This window comes from Mustela lutreola, chromosome 15 (genome assembly GCF_030435805.1).
Source record: "Mustela lutreola isolate mMusLut2 chromosome 15, mMusLut2.pri, whole genome shotgun sequence".
Classification (NCBI taxonomy): Eukaryota; Metazoa; Chordata; class Mammalia; order Carnivora; family Mustelidae; genus Mustela; species Mustela lutreola.
This window is the reverse complement of record NC_081304.1, coordinates 52427126-52445966: the sequence shown is the minus strand read 5'-3', so window position 1 is coordinate 52445966 and position 18841 is coordinate 52427126. Positions and strand designations below refer to the sequence as shown.

The 18841-nt window shown below is 45.7% G+C and overlaps 1 protein-coding gene across 1 annotated transcript in view; it reads right to left on the bottom strand.

The window, feature by feature from the left end:
* CDRT4 (CMT1A duplicated region transcript 4) overlaps positions 1 to 15752 on the bottom strand; it is a 61094-nt gene extending 45342 nt beyond the window's left edge. The window contains exon 1 of the mRNA XM_059148835.1: positions 15445 to 15752. The gene's annotated coding sequence lies outside the window, so the exon portion shown is untranslated. The remainder of the gene's footprint in view (positions 1 to 15444) is intronic.
* Positions 15753 to 18841: the final 3089 nt, after the last annotated feature.

Below are 18841 nucleotides of genomic sequence, written 5' to 3'. Positions count from 1 at the left end.
GGATAGAATGATTGGTCATGAAATGGAGTGACCCTCAACAAGGTGGGGGGGGGGGTGCAGTGGGAAATGAGCATGAAAGAGTTGCCAGGGACTGACACTGGAAAGAAGCCACATGAAGAAGCTTTGTCTTCATCCTAAGAGGAATAGGAAGGTATCAAGGTTTGAAGCAGGGGCTGACACTCTCAGATTTGTGTTTTGAAGTCATGGTAGATACAACGCAAAGAAGGTTGGAAGGGTCAAGATGGTAGCAGGTAGATCATGAAAGAGGCTGCTAGAGTAGTCCCTGTGACGGCTGATGACCTGGGATGCTGGTGGAGATGAAGTCAGGGAATTCAGAACTGCTCAGGAGGTCAAAGCAGCGCATCTTGCTGGTTCATGACAGGCAGAATCAAGTGTGAGATGGCATCAAGGTCAACTCCTGGTTCCCTGGCATAACTAGATGCTCAATGAAACCAATAAGACAGGGCATGCTGGGAAAATAGCAGGTTTTAAGGAGCAGTTAGCTTGTGAGAGTTGATGCTGTTGTTTTAATTAATGGACTTTTTGCAGCAATGTTAGTTTTATAGAAAAGCCAAGAAGGAAGTACAGCAAGCTCCAATAGAATCCCTTTCCCACAGTTTCCCAGTATTAACACCATGCACGAGTGATATTTGTCGCAATTGATGGACCAATACTGAAACATTATTATTAACTAAGATCTATCATTATTATTACCTTAGTCTGCATTAGGACTCACTGTTGGAGTTGTATGTATTTCTAGGGGCGTTGACAAATGTGTAATGTCATGTATTCACCACTTGCAGTGCCATACCGAACAGTTCTACTGCCCTAAAGGTATCCTGGGTTTCAACTACTTATGCTCCTCCTCTCTTTCTGAACCCCTGCCAAACCCTGATCTCTTTAATCTCTCCATAGTTTTGCCTTTTCTGGAATATAATATGACTGGAATCATGCCAATCAAGCTAGTCTTCTCAAACTAGCTTCTTTCATTTAGCAGTGTGTGTGTGGAAGTTTCCTACATGTCTTTCTGTTCAATTTTTTTTTTTATCACTGAATAATATTCCTTTGTCTCAAGCAAGTCAGATCTCAGGGTTTAATCCAGTGTCTGGGGTTATATATGTGTTTAATCAATATTTGTTGAGTAAATGAATTAAATGACTAATAAGCTATGTGGTGGCATTTATATAAAAAGCCACATGAAAAATTCATTATTTGATTCAAAATATATTTCGTGATTTACAATTATGTGCCAGGGACTGTAGTTGTTGCTGTGAACAAAACAGACTAAGATTACTGCTCCTTGGACCTTATATACTGGGAAGAGGAAATAATGAATAAAATTCAAACATAACAAGTAAATTACATTGGATACTAAAAGGATTGCCAAGGTGTGGGGGAAAAGAAAATGTGAAGCGAGGTGAGCAAAGTGTCCAGTTTGTAATGTTAAATGAAGGCTGTGGCATGCTTCTTTTGTCAGTGATATTTAAACAAAGATTGAAGGGCAGGAGGGAATAGCCATGTGGATAGCAGGGGGAAGAGCAACCCAAAGAGAGGGAACAGCCAGTGCAAAGGCCCTGAGGTAGGGAAGTTCCTAGAAAGTTTGAAAAAGCAAAGAGGCCACGCAGGTGGAACAGAAAGAGAGCAAGGGAGAAAAGAGTAAGCTATGAGGCCCTAGGTGACAGGAGGGAAAATCCCATAAGGCCCTTTCTTCTTTTTTTTTTTTGAAGATTTTACTTATTTATTTGTTTTTTTTTTAATTTTTTATTTCTTTTCAGCGTAATAGTATTCATTGTTTTTGCACCACACCCAGTGCTCCATGCAATCCGTGCCCTCTCTAATACCCACCACCTGGTTCCCCCAACCTCCCACCACCCGCCCCTTCAAAACCCTCAGATTGTTTTTCAGAGTCCATACTCTCTCATGGTTCACCTCCCCTTCCAAATTCCCTCAATTTCTCCTCCCCATGTAGAAGAATGAAACTCGACCATTCTCTTACACTATACACAAAGATAAACTCAAAATGGATAAAAGGCCTCAACGTGAGACAGGAATCCATCAGAATCCGAGAGGAGAACATAGGCAGTAATCTCTTGATATCAGCCACAGCAACTTCTTCCAAGATATGTCTCCAAAGGCAAAGGAAACAAAAGCGAAAATGAACTTTTGGGACTTCATCAAAATCAAAAGCTTCTGCCCAGCAAAGGAAACAGTCAACAAAACAAAGAGGCAACCTACAGAATGGGAGAAGATATTTGCAAATGACAGCACAGACAAGAGGTTGACATCCAGGATCTATAAAGAATTCCTCAAACTCAACACACACAAAACAGACAATCATATAAAAAAAAAAAAAAAAGGGCAGAATATATGGACAGACACTTCTCCAATGAAGACATACAAATGGCTATCAGACACATGAAAAAATGTTCATCATCACTAGCCACCAGGGAGATTCAAATTCAAACCACATTGAGATACCACCTTACACCACTTAGAATGGCCAAAATTAGCAAGACAGGAAACAACATGTGTTGGAGAGGATGTGGAGAAAGGGGAACCCTCTTACACTGTTGGTGGGAATGCAAGTTGGTGTACCCACTTTGGAAAACAGTGTGGAGATTCCTCAAGAAATTAAAAATAGAGCTTCCCTATGACCCTGCAATTGCACTACTGGGTATTTACCTCAAAGATACAGATGTAGTGAAAAGAAGGGCCATCTGTACCCCAATGTTTATAGCAGCAGTGGCCACGGTCACCAAACTGTGGAAAGAACCAAGATGCCCTTAAACGGACGAATGGATAAGGAAGATGTGGTCCATATACACTATGGAGTTTTATGCCTCCATCAGAAAGGATGAATACCCAACTTTTGTAGCAACATGGACAGGACTGGGAGAGATTATGCTGAGTGAAATAAGTCAAGCAGAGAGAGTCAATTACTATAAGGCCCTTTCAACTCAGGTGCGGACTTGGACTTTTCTTGAATGGAATAGGGAACTGTTGCAAGTTTTGAGTGAAGGAGTGACATGACCTACCTTGCATTTTGAAAGAATCCCTCTAGTCTCTTGAGAAGGCTATAAAGAACAAGATTTATCCAATGACTGTAGTGATTCAAGCAAACTGTGACAGCAGCATCATTCTAGATACATTCTGGGGATGGAATCAACAGGTTTTCCTGTTGACAGATTGGCCATGGTGAGCGAAAGACAGAAAAAATAGAAGATGACTTCAAGGTTTTTGACCTAAGCACCTAGAAGTACGGACTTATAATCAGCTGAAATACAGAAGGATGTGGGACGCCTGGGTAGATGAGTTGGTTAAGTATCCGGCTCTTGATCTCAGCTCAAGTCTTGATCTCAAGGTCTTGAGTTCAAACTCCATGTTGCATAGAAGGATGCAAAGGGTATGGTCCAGGGTGACATAGATCCTGAGTTCAGTGTGAGAGGTGTTGAGTTGGGGATGCCCACTAGAGAGCAAATGAACAGAAATGTCAAGTAAGCAGCTGGAAGGGCCTGGGCTGGAGATATAGTTGGGAGTCTCTTAGTAAACAAAAGATACTCAAATTCACGATTCTAAGCAAGATCACCTAGCAAGTGTAGATGGAGAAGAGAACCTGGATGTAGCCCAGGGGTTCTTCAACCACCACCCTTTACTACCTCTTCTGTTATACCCAGGTCCAAAACCATCATCGGCATTTCAGCTGCCCCCAGCCAACCTCCCAGGTCCCACTCCTGCCCACCTCCAGCTTGTTCTCCACACGGTGACGAAGGTAGTCCCAGTGAAGCCAGGTCCTTACTCCTCTGCTCAAAAACACTGCCATGGAGAACAACCAAGATAACCATCATTGGACAAACGGATAAACAAAATGTGGCGTATTGATGCAATGGAAGATTTTTCAGAAATAAAAAAGACCCAAGTGTGGATATGTGCTATCACACGGAACCTTGAACCACAGTGCAAGTGAAAGAAAGCCCATCACCACAGATCCCATATTCTATATCCCTTGGGTACAATGTGGCCAGAATAGACAAATCCACAAGGACAGAAAGTGGACTGCTGGTTGCCGAGGTTTGGAGGGAGGGAGGAATGGGCAGTGATTACTAACAGGGAAGGGGTTTCAGAAATCACATAGTGGTGATGGTTGCATAACTCTGAATGCACTAAAAACCATTGAATGGTAAATTTTAAATGGGTGATTGCATGGGACATAAATTATAGCTTCCATGACCATTTAGAAACCCTGCCACGGCTGCCTATCTCATGCAGACAGAAGCGTAGTTGTTCAAGGCCCCCCGATCCAGCCCAACGGTCTACTTTCTGATCTCTACACCTCTCACCCTGCCCTTGAACCTCCTGCCCCAGCCTTCTTGCTGTTCCTCGTATATGCACACATCAGTTCTTTGCACCTGCTACCCCTTCTTCCTCCGCTCATCTGCATATTTTACCGCCCCACCCCACACAAGTCCCCATTCAGACATCACCTTGTCAGCTTGCCACCAGAGCCCTCCTTGGCACCTTCCTATGGTGGCAGGGAACTCCACTCCACTCCCTTTACCATTGATCTTGCTTCCTTTTTGTTCACTTTCCTTATCATCGAGCCCCCTATGTCCTTACCCATTTTTTTACTGCCTGTGTCCCAGCTGGAAAGTGAGTTTCCATGAGGATAAGGATTAGCATTGGTTTTGTTCACGGCTGAATGCACGGGACTTAAAACAGAGCCTAGTATCCAGAAGGCAGTCAATAAGCCAATATATCTGCCGTGAAGAAATGATGATCTCTGTGTGCTGCCTTCAGATTTCTTTTCTGGGGTGTTTTTCTCCCTGCAAGTTTTCTACAATAGATAAGCATTACTTACATAGTCAGGGCAGGGGGTTGGGAAGGTGGGGGGTGGAATAAGGAAACAAAAAATCCTTAATAAGGAAAAAAAAAAATCCTGCCACTGCTTTCTACTGCTCACAGGATGAAATCCTAAAGTCCTTAGCAGATCCTGGCTCTTCTAAATGCTAAACTCCCCATCTCCTCTTTGCCCTAAGCCAGAATGAGTCCTTTGTGGCTCTGGTTCCCCAAAATGAAAACAAATGTTTTCTGAAAAAAAGAGAATGTTTCCTGTGCTTAAAAATGGTTAAGCAGGTTGTGGCTTGTTTGATTTTGTGTTGTTTAGCTAAGGACCTTCAATATCCTTCTGAACATAGAACTCTAACGAGGCCATAGAGTAGCAAGATTCCATGACACAGATGACCTACCAGCCCCTTTTCCGGTGGCTCGTCTCTAAGGACTCAGTTCTCTGGAACAAGTATTAGGAACACCGCCCTAGTCAAACAGGACTCGTGGCAACCCTGAAAGCATCCCATGCTCTCTCCAGATGACGCTGTTGGAATCCTCAACCCATCTCTAGCAGCAGAGACCCTACTGCTGCTTCAGAACCCAGTGGCACAACGCCCTACCTATGAAGTCTCCCCCTATACCTGCTCTAAGTTAAAGTCTCACTGCCCTGTGTTTCAATAGAATTTTGTTTAGACGATGAAAGCTCATGTCATAGTCCTTGCTTGAGCTCCAAGCAACTGTTCAAGTGTCCATCTCCAACACCAAGACCGTGAGCTCCTGGAGGGCAGCAGTGCCACCTCCCCCACCTGGGATTCCCAAGGACCCAGGATGACACTGGGCTCTGGGAGTGTCTGCACTCCTAGAACTGGGTTTCTAGAGGCAGGTAGACCTCCCTCGGGGTGAACAGAGCTGCAGGAAGCAAGCTGGAACACTGCATGTCCACCCTTTAACCCTCCCTCCTGGTTTCTGGTAACTCAGAGGTGAGTGTCCCAAAGATCTTTTTCTTAGCTTTTGTCGTTCTTTGTCTTTGGAATTTCTTTAAAAAGCCTGGGGGTTGGGCCTAGTTTTATTGAGATATAATTGATGCATAACATTGTATTCATTTTAGGTGTACAACATAATGATTAAACATTACGTTGTGGAATGATCACAACAAACCTTGGTAACACCCATCACCTCACATAGTTATAAATCTTTTTTCTTTTGATGAGGACTTTTAAGATCTACTCTCTTAGCAGCTTTTGAATATACAATACACTATTGGTAGCTATAGTCACCATACTGTCATGACAGCCCCAGGACTTAATTATTATATAACGGGAACTTTGTACCCTTGACCCCCTTTAGCCCCTTCTCCAATTCCCTACCCGCCAGCCTCTGGCAGCTGCCAATCTGTATTCATTAGTTCATTTTTTTTTTTTTTCGGATTCCACATAGGAGATCATTCAGTATTTATCTATGTCTGCCTTATTTCACTTAGCATCATGTCCTAAATGTCCTATAGTGTTGTCACAAGTGGCAGGATTCCTTTCTTTTCCTGGCTGAATAATAGTCCATTCTTTTTCCAGGCTGAATAATATTCCATATAACAGAAATATGTGTGTGTGTGTATGGAGATAAATATATATATATACATATATATATATATATATATATATATATATATATCACAACTTCTTTATCCATTCATCCATTGATGGACACTTAGGCTGTTTCCATATCTTCGTTATTGTAAACAACGCTGCAATGAACATGGGCATGCAGATCTCTTTCTGAGTTAGTGTTTATTTCCTTCAGGTATATACCCTGTGGGATATACCTATGGGATTGCTGGATCCTATGGTAGTTTCATTTTTTACTTTTTGAGGAACCTGCACACTGGTTTCCATAGTGGCTGTACCAGCTTACATTCCAACCTACAGTGCACAAGGAATCTTTTTTCCCCACATCCTCGCCAACACTCGTCTCTTGTTCTTTTTTGATAATAGCCATCCTTAGAGGTATGAGGTAATCTCTCGTGGTGGTTTTGATTTGCATTTCCCTGATGATTTGCATTTCCTGTGCCTGTTGTCCATTTGGATAAGAGGGTTATTTTTAAATCAGAGGATCTGGATTCTGGAATTAACCTGGTCTGGCTAGGATCATGTCACTGAACTGGGAGTCAGGAAGCTTCTGTTTATGTCTGAACATTTCTAATATTGTAAGGGTTTGTGTCAATCTTTTAACTCTTCTGAGACTCTATTTCTTCAGTTCCAAAATGAAAGGGTCTCGGAGATCCTTACCAGCTCTAAGACTAAAGATCAAATTAAAAGGAATGGCCATCAGGGTATGTATTTGCTGAGAACTTTAAAACCGTCTAATTACCATATAGTAGTGCCTCATGTAGTAAAGCTCCATGGTCTCCACCACCATCAGCAAGAAGAGCGACAAGTTTGTCACCCCCCTTTCTAGCCCCTTCAAGATGGTCTTTGAGGACATGTGCATCTTCTAGCTGGGTATCCCATTGGTGATCAGGTTGGAGAGAGCTTGACTGTGACTCACACCCACCCTACATGGCATCCCTGTGTTCAAACCCTACCCAGAAAACCCATTCATAAGGTCAACTTAAAGCATGTGGTCTTCATGTGCCACCAACCAGGACACTCTCTCCATCCAGGCATCTTGTCCCGATTTAGTTTGGAAAAAATCGTTGCTAGAATGATGTCTCTGCTTCTCCTGTAGTCAAAAAGCTCATGGGAACAATGAGTCGATTCTTCCTGGACTTTCAGGAGCCTCTGGGCAGAAGGAGGAGGACAGGGAATGGCAACAGACAGAAATCCTAGAGAGACAATCACAGAGCATTTGTCATGGAGCCTTTCATAAGACCCTCCCTATAGAGCAGTGAAGGGCCATTGATCTGGTTGGGGGGAGGGAGTGGCTCTGGATGGGTGACATCTCCAGCGAGGGAAAGCACAGATGTCTGTGCTGGCTGAGATAAGAGGCTTCTCAGGAAGTCTGAGTCACCTTGGGCTGACTCTCAAAGCCTAGAGACCTCACAGCCCCACAGCCTGGAGGCTGAGCCAACACTTCCTCCCAGCCCAGGGGCCCTGGGAGTCAGCATTTCCTGTTGGTGTCCTTTGACCTGGGCGGCCACCACCCCTGGGATGTTTCCAGCCACCCTCACCATGGACTGCGTGAGCCTGGTGTTAGCGGGTCTTTGTCTCTCTGCTCATCTTGCATTCGTTTCCTCTGGAATGTTCCGAGCCCCTCGTATCACCCTGTGCCCGGAATCTGAACATTCCAGGGTGGGTGAGGCTTCAAGTTACTCATTCCTCCATGTGATTTCCCAACGGAGGATCCAGAGTCCTGAATTCTGGTCCAGGCCTACAAACTACTGATCGTCAGGGTCAAGGCCACTCTCTGAACCTTGATTTCCTCATATGCCTAATTGGGGGAGAGGAGTGAGATGGAACAGTTTGGGGGAAACAGACTTTGAGGACTGGAATGATATTAGGACCTTTATACTTCTGCGAGGATTTGCTGGCTGATGCCTGCTGTTCCATCATCATTTGGAAAAGAAATACTTTAAGCTGTTATCATTCCCATATTCTTTAGTGTAAGCAAATGATCCAAGGAGATTTCTGATGAAAGCAGACCCAACAGTAAAGTACACAAAGACACTGGTTGCCTCCGGGGGACGGAGGAAGCCCCAGGAAGACTAGGGAAGGGAAGAGGCACAGAGAGATCTCAGTTCACATGTTTCTTAGGATGTGGCCTCACCGAAGGGACTTTTGGAGATTTTGACATCCAGAAACATGTGTTAGAGCAGAACAGTCGTTGGAAGCCAGTGAAGCCACCCTTGGTTTTCCACCCTTGATCTTGCAAGACCATGACTTCAGAGTCTTACCAAAATTTCAAAAGCCAGGAGTGTTGTCTGGCGTCTCCAGTTAACAGCGCACGACACTGGGCAAGCCAACCCCCTGAGTCTCAGTTTCCTCAGCTGTCAAATGGGGATGACAGAAGGATGATGGGGAATAACGGAGACCATACATGCCATGTCTGGCAATTGTTTAATTGGGTTTTCCTGAGATTTTATTTATTTATTTAATTTAGAGAAAAACTGGGGAAGGGGCAGAGGGAGAGGGGGAGAGAATCCCAAGCAGGCTCTGCACTGAGTGTGGAGCCCAAAGCGGGGCTCAGTCTCACAACCCTGAGATCATGACCTGAGCCGAAATCCCATGTCAGACACTTAACCAACGGAGCCACCCAGGCACCCCACCGTGTCTGACAACTGTAAGCCCGCAATAAATGGCAGCATCAAAAAAGAACAATAACAGCAATAACAACGCCACCCAGATGTCCCAACAGCTCCTCCTCCCAGAACCACTACTAAACCATCCTCCTAACCAATGCTCTATACACCCTTCTGAAAGATGTTTCAAACATCCCATTCCAGAATACAAAACTGTTCTTAAATGAACCTAACCTCAACTTTTCACACACCTGTGTCCTCAGATTCACCTGTGGTAAAGATGGGAAACCATCAGGCATGATCCTGCCCCCTCTGTAGGGGTCATCTTGGGGGTCCAACAATGTTGGAGCCCCCGACAAATGGACTCTCAACTTCCAAGAGAGAAATGGGTGTGGCAATGTGATCAGACCACAGAGGGGATGAAGGGAAGCCCTCTCTGGGAGGGAGCAGACCACCCCCACCCAAGCCTGGTTCTGGCTTAGAAGCCAATCAGCTGGAAGAAGGACAGCAGCTGACTGGGGTGGACAGCCTGTGCCCTCCCAGACACCAGAGAGCAGGGCATGGGGTCCGGGGACTGCCGCTGGGTGGCTGCCACAGACAATGCTGGGGGCCAGCTTCCACTGCTGAGCTGTCTGCCTGAGAGCACCAGTCTTTGTCAAAAGAATGGATTTGTGCAGCTCAGACCCCACAGGGCTTGGGCATTGTGGACCTGTCTGTCTGCATTTCAACGCCGGGCTTCACCCTCTGCTGAAAGGGATCCTCTGGTCACACAGGCATCCAGAGCGGAAGCTGCAGCAATATGCAGCCTCGCCCTCTCATGCCAAGAGTTTTGTACGGGTCAGGCCAGAGCCCTGCACTGGAGACAGTGGAGAGATCCATAGGAATCAGAAGACCAGCCCCTGTCTGCAGACAGCTTGCTGTCTAGCCTGGAGAAGGAACTCACAGCATCTAAAGTAACAAAGATAAGGCACTGTCTCTCCTGAGCTCTACCATTCTCGTACCTGGTAACTTTACACTCGCTCAGCATTTCCTAAAATGGGCATTGAAAACCAGAGATCCCCCTGCAGGCCAGCCTCTAGGAACCAGAAGACAGTCAAGCTACTGGTGCTATCCGGGGAAAATGTAATGGAACTGATCATTCACTACCTCCCACACATTTAAAAGGTAGAATGAAGGGTATGTTCCTACTCGTCGTTACAACCCAAGTGGCTAAACCCAAAGTCTGTGTATAAGTTACACAGACTGCCTTAGGTTCTTCATCTTGGCTAATTTTCATTTGATAAGGTGTGGTTCAGCTCGCCTAACGTCTTCTCGTTATTTGCAGGTTTTTTTCTTTTTCTTTTTTTTTTAAAGACTTTTAAGACTAAATAAATTATTTATTTGACACAGAGAGAGATCACAAGTAAGGCAGAGAGACAAGCAGAGAGAGAGGGGGAAGCAGATCCCTGCCGAGCAGAGAGCCCGATGTGGGGCTCGATCCCAGGACCCTGAGATCATGCTGAACAGAAGGCAGAAGCTTAACCACCGAGCCACTCAGGCACCCCTATTTGCAGGTTACTTTTTTTTTGAGCCTTTCATAGTTTTATTTATGTATTTTTTATTTATTTTCAGCATAGCAGTATTCATTATTTTTTCACCACACCCAGTGCTCCATGTAATCCATGCCCTCTCTAATACCCACCACCTGGTACCCCAACCTACCACCCCCCCACAGGTTACTTCTTATAAGGTGTGTGTCTCTTTGTTCATTGTTGTTGTTGTCCCTACTGTCTCACACCATAGCCCCAAGGCACAAAAACAGATCAAGTGTTTAAAAGAAATTCACTGTGGCATAAAGGAATAAAAATGATGATGGAAGGAGTGACATAGAGCATAGTCAGAATGGCGTGATGGAAACACAGACGACATCAGGAAAGAACATCATAATCACTAACAGCAAGCACAGCCTCCGTGGGAATACGGACTGAGAACGGAGTAGGACTGTGACTAGGAAATCTGCAAATTCATTCATCTCCTATACGTTGCCAGAAAAAGAAACCCATGAACAGGAATTATGGCAATTTGTGTCTTAAAATCGAATTTCACTGGAACACTGACAGATCCACCCAAATCTCTAGGGGAAGTCTCAGTTAAGAAACTATTAAATCACTCACAGATCAATCAACTGAATTTTGTAAAGCACGTGCAAAATCATATTTTCCAAAGGGAAAAAAAAAAAAAGATTTTGTCACTAAAGATGAAGAAGAAACCAAGACGTCGAGGCATCGTTCTAAATTATACTTGAGCAGCAAAAACAGTTCACCCTATTTCCAGGATCCCGGTGGGGGTGGGGAAGGACTTATGGATAATGACAGATGTTGGGCTTAGAATGAAATTGCACACTCTTATTTTAATATATTAGTAAATTCCTTTATCAGATGATACTGCTGGACACCGTACTATCAGTGCATAGGAGCAACTGACATTTTCACTTGTAATTTGTCTAAACCAGTAGTTCTCAACTAGGGCCAGTTTTCCCCCCTCCCTCCCTCACACACACACACACACACACACACACACACACATCAAGGGAACATTTGGAAATATCTACAAATATTTTTGGTTGTTATGGCTGGAAGTGGGGGGGTGCTACGAGTGTCTGTGTGTAGACGCCAAAGATGCTGTCCGACACCTCACAAAGCAAAGACAGTCCCCCACAACAAAGAATTATCTGGCCCAGAATGTCAGTAGGGCTGAAGTTGAGAAACTCTGGTGTAAACCACTAATGTGCAGAATATGAGTCAGCTATAGGGACAGAAAGAGAGAAAAAGGGAGGGGAAGGAAGGGCCATAAAGACTGTAAAGACTTTTTTTCTGTCTTTTCTTGAAAATCCATGCTTTGGAAGGAGATACGTGGTTAAGGATTATTTTTGATTCATAGTGTTCTCAAAGGATCTTGGTGTCCATATGATGAGGAATTGGACGTCCGCACACCATCCTACTTGATTGGCAGACTAGGCCAACAGGTCTCCTCCATCATGACTCAGTGTTGAAGTAAATCACAAAAACTGTGCATATGGTCAACTTGTGGTCACTGAAAGTTCATCTTTTAAGCTTTTCTCGTGAGGAGATGAGCCCGAGTTCGAGATTCTCCTTGTCCACCCTGCAAATCACAGGCGCTCGGAAAGAACTCCTTTCTTGAGGATTGGAAAGGAGTGTTTAAGTTAAAACTTGATCGAGGATGGATTTTCAGGGCAAAAGCTACATCCCCCTTGGAGCAAATAGGATTTAGAAGCGGGCTTGCTGCCTGCCTTGGTCCCAGATGGCCAGCACAGGAAGGGGGCTCTCTCCTGTGGGATTTCCAAACCCATCTGGGGGCTCTCTTACTCCCCACCACCCCATGCTGTGGAGTTAATATTGTGGAAGAGGGCAGGGGGCCATCTTCTCTCTCACCTCTCTCCTCCATACCAAAGAGAGTTTCTAGTCTCCCCTTCGGTGAGAGTACTTCCATTCCCCAATGGGAGAGTGGCCGCCAGGAGGGTTGAGTTATCACTCCTGCATGGGGTGTCCAGACAGCTGAGCTCCTCATAGAGTCCTATAAACCCCAGGGGTCAGGGAAGCAGCCATATGCCTCCACGGGAGCAGACAGGGGACTGAGGACCAGCAGCCCGAGGTGTGAGGGCCAGGACACCTCGACGATGCCTCGACGTCTTGGTTTCTTCATCTTTAGTGACAAAATCTTTTTTTGTCAAAAACAGGCACAGGTCAAGGTACTGCATGACTTGCAACTGGATAGGGATGAAGATAGGACGTCAGTGGGTACCCGTGCAGATTTCAACATCCCTAGGACTGACGCCTTTCCCCACCACCCCCCTGCCCATGTTAGATAATGGATGACGGCACTCAGACTCCTTTCCAGAAAGACAAAGGAGGTGGGAAAACCATAGATTTGAACTTCAGAAAGAAAGAAAGAAACCCAAAAAATTCCTGACGTGATTGAGTGTACACTGACTCAGAAAGGTTGTGTTGTCTATGTTCAGGTACAATGGAACCTCCATTTCCAGAACTTAACGATGCCAGGAACACTAGTATAATGGTTACAACACACGGAGCTCTCTTGCTTGCAAAGCTAGGGACAAAGATTGAAAATGGGAGTTCCCCTAAGCCCCCGAGCTTGGTGGAAATGTAGAAGGAAGGTGTGGATTTCTTTCCTGTGGGGTGTGGAGAAGAAGGTTCAAGAGAGGGAATACTTGCCCTTGAGGCCCTGGCCATGCCCAACAGTTAAAAACCTAAACCTGGGGACAGCTGCTCTTGCCTTGGCTCTCCTCTCAACCACCACATGACCACATGCTCCACACCCTGGGCGAGGAGTGCTCTGGCCCCGGAGACAATTGGAAAGCACTGAGAAAAAACATCTGTAATTTAGAACATTTCCTTGGAACAAATTATTTGGGCGTTGGGGTCTTCAGAAACGCTAGGATTTCCTTTACAGGAACCAGGAACTGGAAAAGAGTCATTCCACGGAGCCTGTGGGTTCGTCTCAACAGTCAAAAACAAGCAGTCTCCAAACCCATCCTGGAAGTGCCATCCACACGTAAATCCCCAGAAAGCAGCAGAGCTCCTTCCCTCTGGGTGAGCAGGAAGGGACAGGCGTAAAGATACAATCACAATATTTCCAAAGCCATCCTTTAAAGCTTACTCCAAAATTAAGCACACGCCCACATAAAACAACAGAGTACAATGCCCATCAAATGTGAGAGCCGAGATGTGCTTCCAAAATTATCCAGTCTGGCGACCTCATTCTGCAAATAAGAGCTCAGAGACCCAGAGACGACATGCCCTAATCTTTGTGACCAAGTGAGCTATTGGGAATAACACAGGGAATAAAACACCCATCCTCTAATTCCTAGTGCAGAACTGCTTTTTCTTCTTTGCTAACTCTTTTTCAAAATAAAGCCCATGTCAAATTTGTTTTTTGTTGTTTTGGTTTTTTGCAGGGTTTCTTGTTTATGTTTTTGTTTTTGTTTTTGTTTTTTCAGTACTGACCTCTTCCAGGATGACAGACCGCAGGACAAGGAAAGAAAACACAACAGTTTGATCTGGAAGGTGCCAGAAGGGGCAAAGGGATCCAGTCTGGTGGGCACTGGCCCCAAATGAGAAAGAGACCTAGTCCTGATAGGCTAAAGCACTGGTTTTTAAATGTTTTCGATCAGCTATCATTTAAAAGTTTGAGCAAATGACTTTACTGGATGGCTCAGTGGGTTAAGCCTCTGCCTTCAGCTCAGGTCATGATCTCAGGGTCCTGGGATCAAGCCCCTCATCGGGCTCTCTGCTCATCGGGGAGCCTGCTTCCCCCTCTCTCTCTGCCTGCCTCTCTGCCTACTTGTGATCTCTATCTCTCTCTCTCTTTTTCTGTGTCAAATAAATAAATAATTCTTTAAAAAAAGGTTGAGCATCAAATTATAGAAAGATATACTGTACCAATATATTATATATATTAAGCAGGTGCACCAAAAGATAGAATGAATGAATATATATATATATATATATATATATATATATATATATATATACTATATATATTAAGCAAATACGCCAAAAGATAGAAAACTTTTTAGGTTAATATTTCTAAACAATAAATTTGAATGTAGGTTGACTTAGTAAAGTCTGACATTATAACAGATATCCCACAATTTCACTGGCTTGGCACAAAGTTTGGTCCTTGCTCATGTCATGGTCCCCCATTGCATGGTCAAGGGAGCTCTGTTCCTTGGGTTCACCCGAGAATTCAGGATCCTTCCATCTCGGGCCTCTTCTTGTCACCGAAGCCCAAGTTCATCTGCCCCATGGCTCAAAGGGCCAATACTCTAGAGACAAGTTTTGACTGGAAGGAATGTGAGTGTGATTCAGGTAGCTGGCCACCTGGGGAGAAGGCAGACTCTTGTCCAAAGGCCAACTCCAAGGCTTCTGCCTGGCTCAGAGATTTTTTTAAAGGGCTTTCATCAGTTAAGGGAAGGCAGTGATGACATTTCTTGAGTCCATGCAGAGTCGATGATGCGAGCTACAGAATTATCTCGGTGCTCAAGGGTGTGCAAGAAGTTCTAGTTTCTCAGTGCCCAGAAAGGGGGTTGCGAGAAGGTCTGGTTCCTTGGCACCCAGGAGTTTGTGCAAAAGTACTCTATTCTTCCTGCAAAGCAGAGCAAATTCTTCAGATACATAAAGGGAGGTCACTAAAGTCATTTGTATGACCTTAAAAAAGAAAAACATTTAGGTAAAAGATTGCTAGGCTAATCAGAAAGCTAAGGGGGCTTCAAACAGACTTGCTGCCCTTGGTGGCTTGAGGACATTCTGGTCCTTCATTCTCCAAGGCCAGTGGTCTGCAAACCTCAAAGAAAGTTAGTTAGTTCTTACCTTTCAAGGGCTTTAAGTCAGCAAGCAAGAAGTGTGTTACCTTGAAGCAAGTTAACCCTTAAGACCAGCTGGAGCTACTATATTCCCTCTTCTGGGGCCCTGGGATTCTCTTCATTCTTCTACCAGCGGAGGGGGAGTGAAAGGGAGTCTTGAAGACTACTCAGTGGGGTGGAGGCTGGGGTAAGAAAAGATCCGGAAGGAGGAGCATTATGGCGGCAAAGCTGTCCTCATTCCATTGGTCCAAATGAAGTCACATGGTTCCAGCTAACCACAAGGGGAGCTGGGAAATGTAGTCTAGTTCATGCCAGGGAGGAGAAGGCAATGGGGTTTGGTGAACACACAGCAAACTCTGACATAGAAGTTCAAGTCTCCCCACCCCCCATTATGCCCAAAGAGTGGCTGGTCACCCTGAGAGGTACATGTGTCCCCACTTCCTCATCAATCTAGAGATGTGGGTGAAGACTGACCCAGTCACCTCCCTTTCCTCTCCCACAGAGCAGGACCCCCAGAGAAGAGCCAGATTAGGGTAACATACGAAAACGTAAATAATATCTAGCAGTACTGAGCACCAACCGATGACCCAAAGAGGTTGGTGCTATTATTACCCCCATTTTTCCTATTAAAAAAAAAAAAAAAAAACTCAGAGAGATTAAATAACCTGCCCCCAAATCACACAGCAGCAGGGATGGGACTTGACCTCACAAACTGGTTCCAGAGCCCGGGGGAAAATGGAAGAACAAGCCCTCCAGGTGGGGAGAGGGCAGGGGAGGTGCAGGCTGGGGCTGGCGTGAGGTGGGTGGTGCAGGGAGAGGAGACAGCCAGGATGGGACTGCGGCCAGATGCTGGGCACCAGAGAGATAAGGGAATGGAAGAAAGCAGGGATGAGCCTGCAAAGTCAGGCTGTTGCAGCTCACGGAGAAAGCATGTTCTCTAAGTCCAGGATTCTGGCCATCCGGGTAATGCCCTTTGTCTGCTAGAGCCCCTTTCATGTTGGTGCCTCTCCTTGATTAAGCTCAGGAAGACCACGGGGGAGTAAGGTGGCAGCCCAGGAATGGTCACGGGCTGCCCAGACTGCCCAGCTGCTCCCAGAGTCTACACTTACTGCATCCCCAGGGCAAACTCAGTCTTTCCTCTGTCTTGAAACCCAGGGTGTGAGTCAGGATCCTTCAGTCTCAGCCAGCAGGAAGTGGCCTCTGGCTCTCCCAACAGTGTGGTACTTTAGCTGCCTTCTAAAGAGCCCACCCCGCCCTGGGACCTGCTCTTCCCAGGTGGAGAAGCCCTGGGTTGATGGCTACAGGGCAGTCAGCACATTCCCCTTGTTTTGGACTCCAAACCAATGAGTGTTTGAGTGTTGCTTCTGCTGTAACTGACTGTCCAACCTCAGACAAATCACTTTGAGGATCTGTGCCTCAGTTTCCCCTGGCAAAATGAGCTTAGAAATGTGATGACTCATACCCCTGAGGAGATTCCTGAATAACTCTGTGTCTCTTCACCTCAAAATCGCTGAGTCCTTTCCAAGTGGATGAATGGATCTCCCTCTGAGGATATGTCGGGTCATAATTTCCACTGAGACACAGACATGCGTGGGGTCTGCCTCCAGTGAAGAGAGGTCCATCTCTGCCAACGCCCGTGTGCTTGAAGACGTCACAGAAGCCACACTAACACCATCACAGAGCTTCCTTGCACTGACGGCTGTTAACTCCCCCCCTGAGGAAAACCTCTGCTGGTTGGAGCTGTCATCTTGTTCAGGGATCCCACCTGGACTATGGCCTCAGTTTTAAGAAAGAAGCCTTTTTGGCCTCTATTTTGATTTTTTTAATTGTCCCACCTCCCAACCCAGCAGGTATCATTTGCTTAAAACAATTTGTGTTGGCGACGACCCAAGTGGGTAGGAAGTGTAACGTCCTACGGTGCATCGGAATGCCATCGACCCACCCTAGTACACTTTGCCAGACTCTGTCACCCACGTAATCCCACTTAACGCCCCAGTAGTCCTGGAGGAGCTCTGTCCCCATCTCCACTGCATGGATCACAAAACTACAGCACAAAGAATGAGAGTGACGTGGTCAAGATCACAGAGGCCGTAGCATCAGGTTGAGCCAGGGCTCAAACCTTATCATCACTTGACGCCACGTTATACCTCATCTGGCCTCATCAGCAAGAAAGAAAGGTCCCATAAGCCAAGGAGAGGTGTGCTAAGTGAAAAGAAAAGGTAAAGGGTAAGTGAGGGGCACACAGCCATGGAAGGTCTGATGGTCCATGCCGGATAATGTGTAACTGCTATTAAGGTAGACTCTTCATTATTTGACCTCTTTGAACTTGCAGAATTGTGTTTCATTCTACAATTCATTCATTGCAACCATGAGAAGCTGTTGGAAATTATCGTGCGTGAAAATATCTTGCAAGCTCTCGAGGATACTTGCAATTATTCATCGTTAAGCCTCATGAGAGAAGATGTAAAAGACCCACATTGTGCCCTTTTGGAACTTCTAACTTGTTTAACCTATAGTATGTAATTCCTCTAAATTTCTTAACCAAGACTTTCTTCCTATAACTGAAACAGTAGGAAAGTGCAGGATAGAGCTGATGAATTTCTGTCAGGGTTTTCCCAGAGTCTGTCCCTGCTCAACCATCACTGCCCCACCCCATTGACCCATTCCAACTTGGGATTCACTATGATCACTAGATCCTCTTCTTCTGTCCTTTATTCCTCTTGGAGTTCATTCTGACCACTTGGAGATTATTTAGTTCCACATCCACGATGCCCACCTCCCAGTCTTGAGCTGACCTGGCAAACTATTGACAATTTCTATTTCATCTAATGTGTCTCTGGGGAGAGAGTTCGGGAACACCATACGTGTGGAACCGGCTGCAGCATGCCTCCAACTGGAAGCCTTATGACCTGCTACTAATAACCCTTGCTCAGGGAGTCTCCCGGGGAAAGTAGGACAGAAAAGAGGGCCTTACAAAAAGTCAGCTTAGCCTGGCCTGGTGGTTCGGCCTCACAGCCCTGCACCCTTCCTTCCCACACAATCCTACCAAACAGCTTCCAGGAACAGTAACAGAAAGATGAAGTTATCCACAGAGAGGCGGCCAGTAGCAAGCTTGAGGTGAAAACAATGGGATTTAGGTGGAAGGGTGGGAAACTGATGGGATTTGGGGGGCCACCCACCTGAGAACAGGTGTAAACACAGACTGCCCCCTTCCTCTCCATCTTATATCTATGAAGGTATTTCCTGCTGCAGGAGGAAGAAAGAGAACCAGACCTCCCTCCCCAAACCCAGGAACCCTCACCGCTTGAGGCATGGCCCCCCAGAAGGTGTGCGGGTGGCCCGTCCCCAACCCTCATCTCTCTCCGACCTCCTTCCCCACCCAGAGGGGTGTCAGACCTCATTTG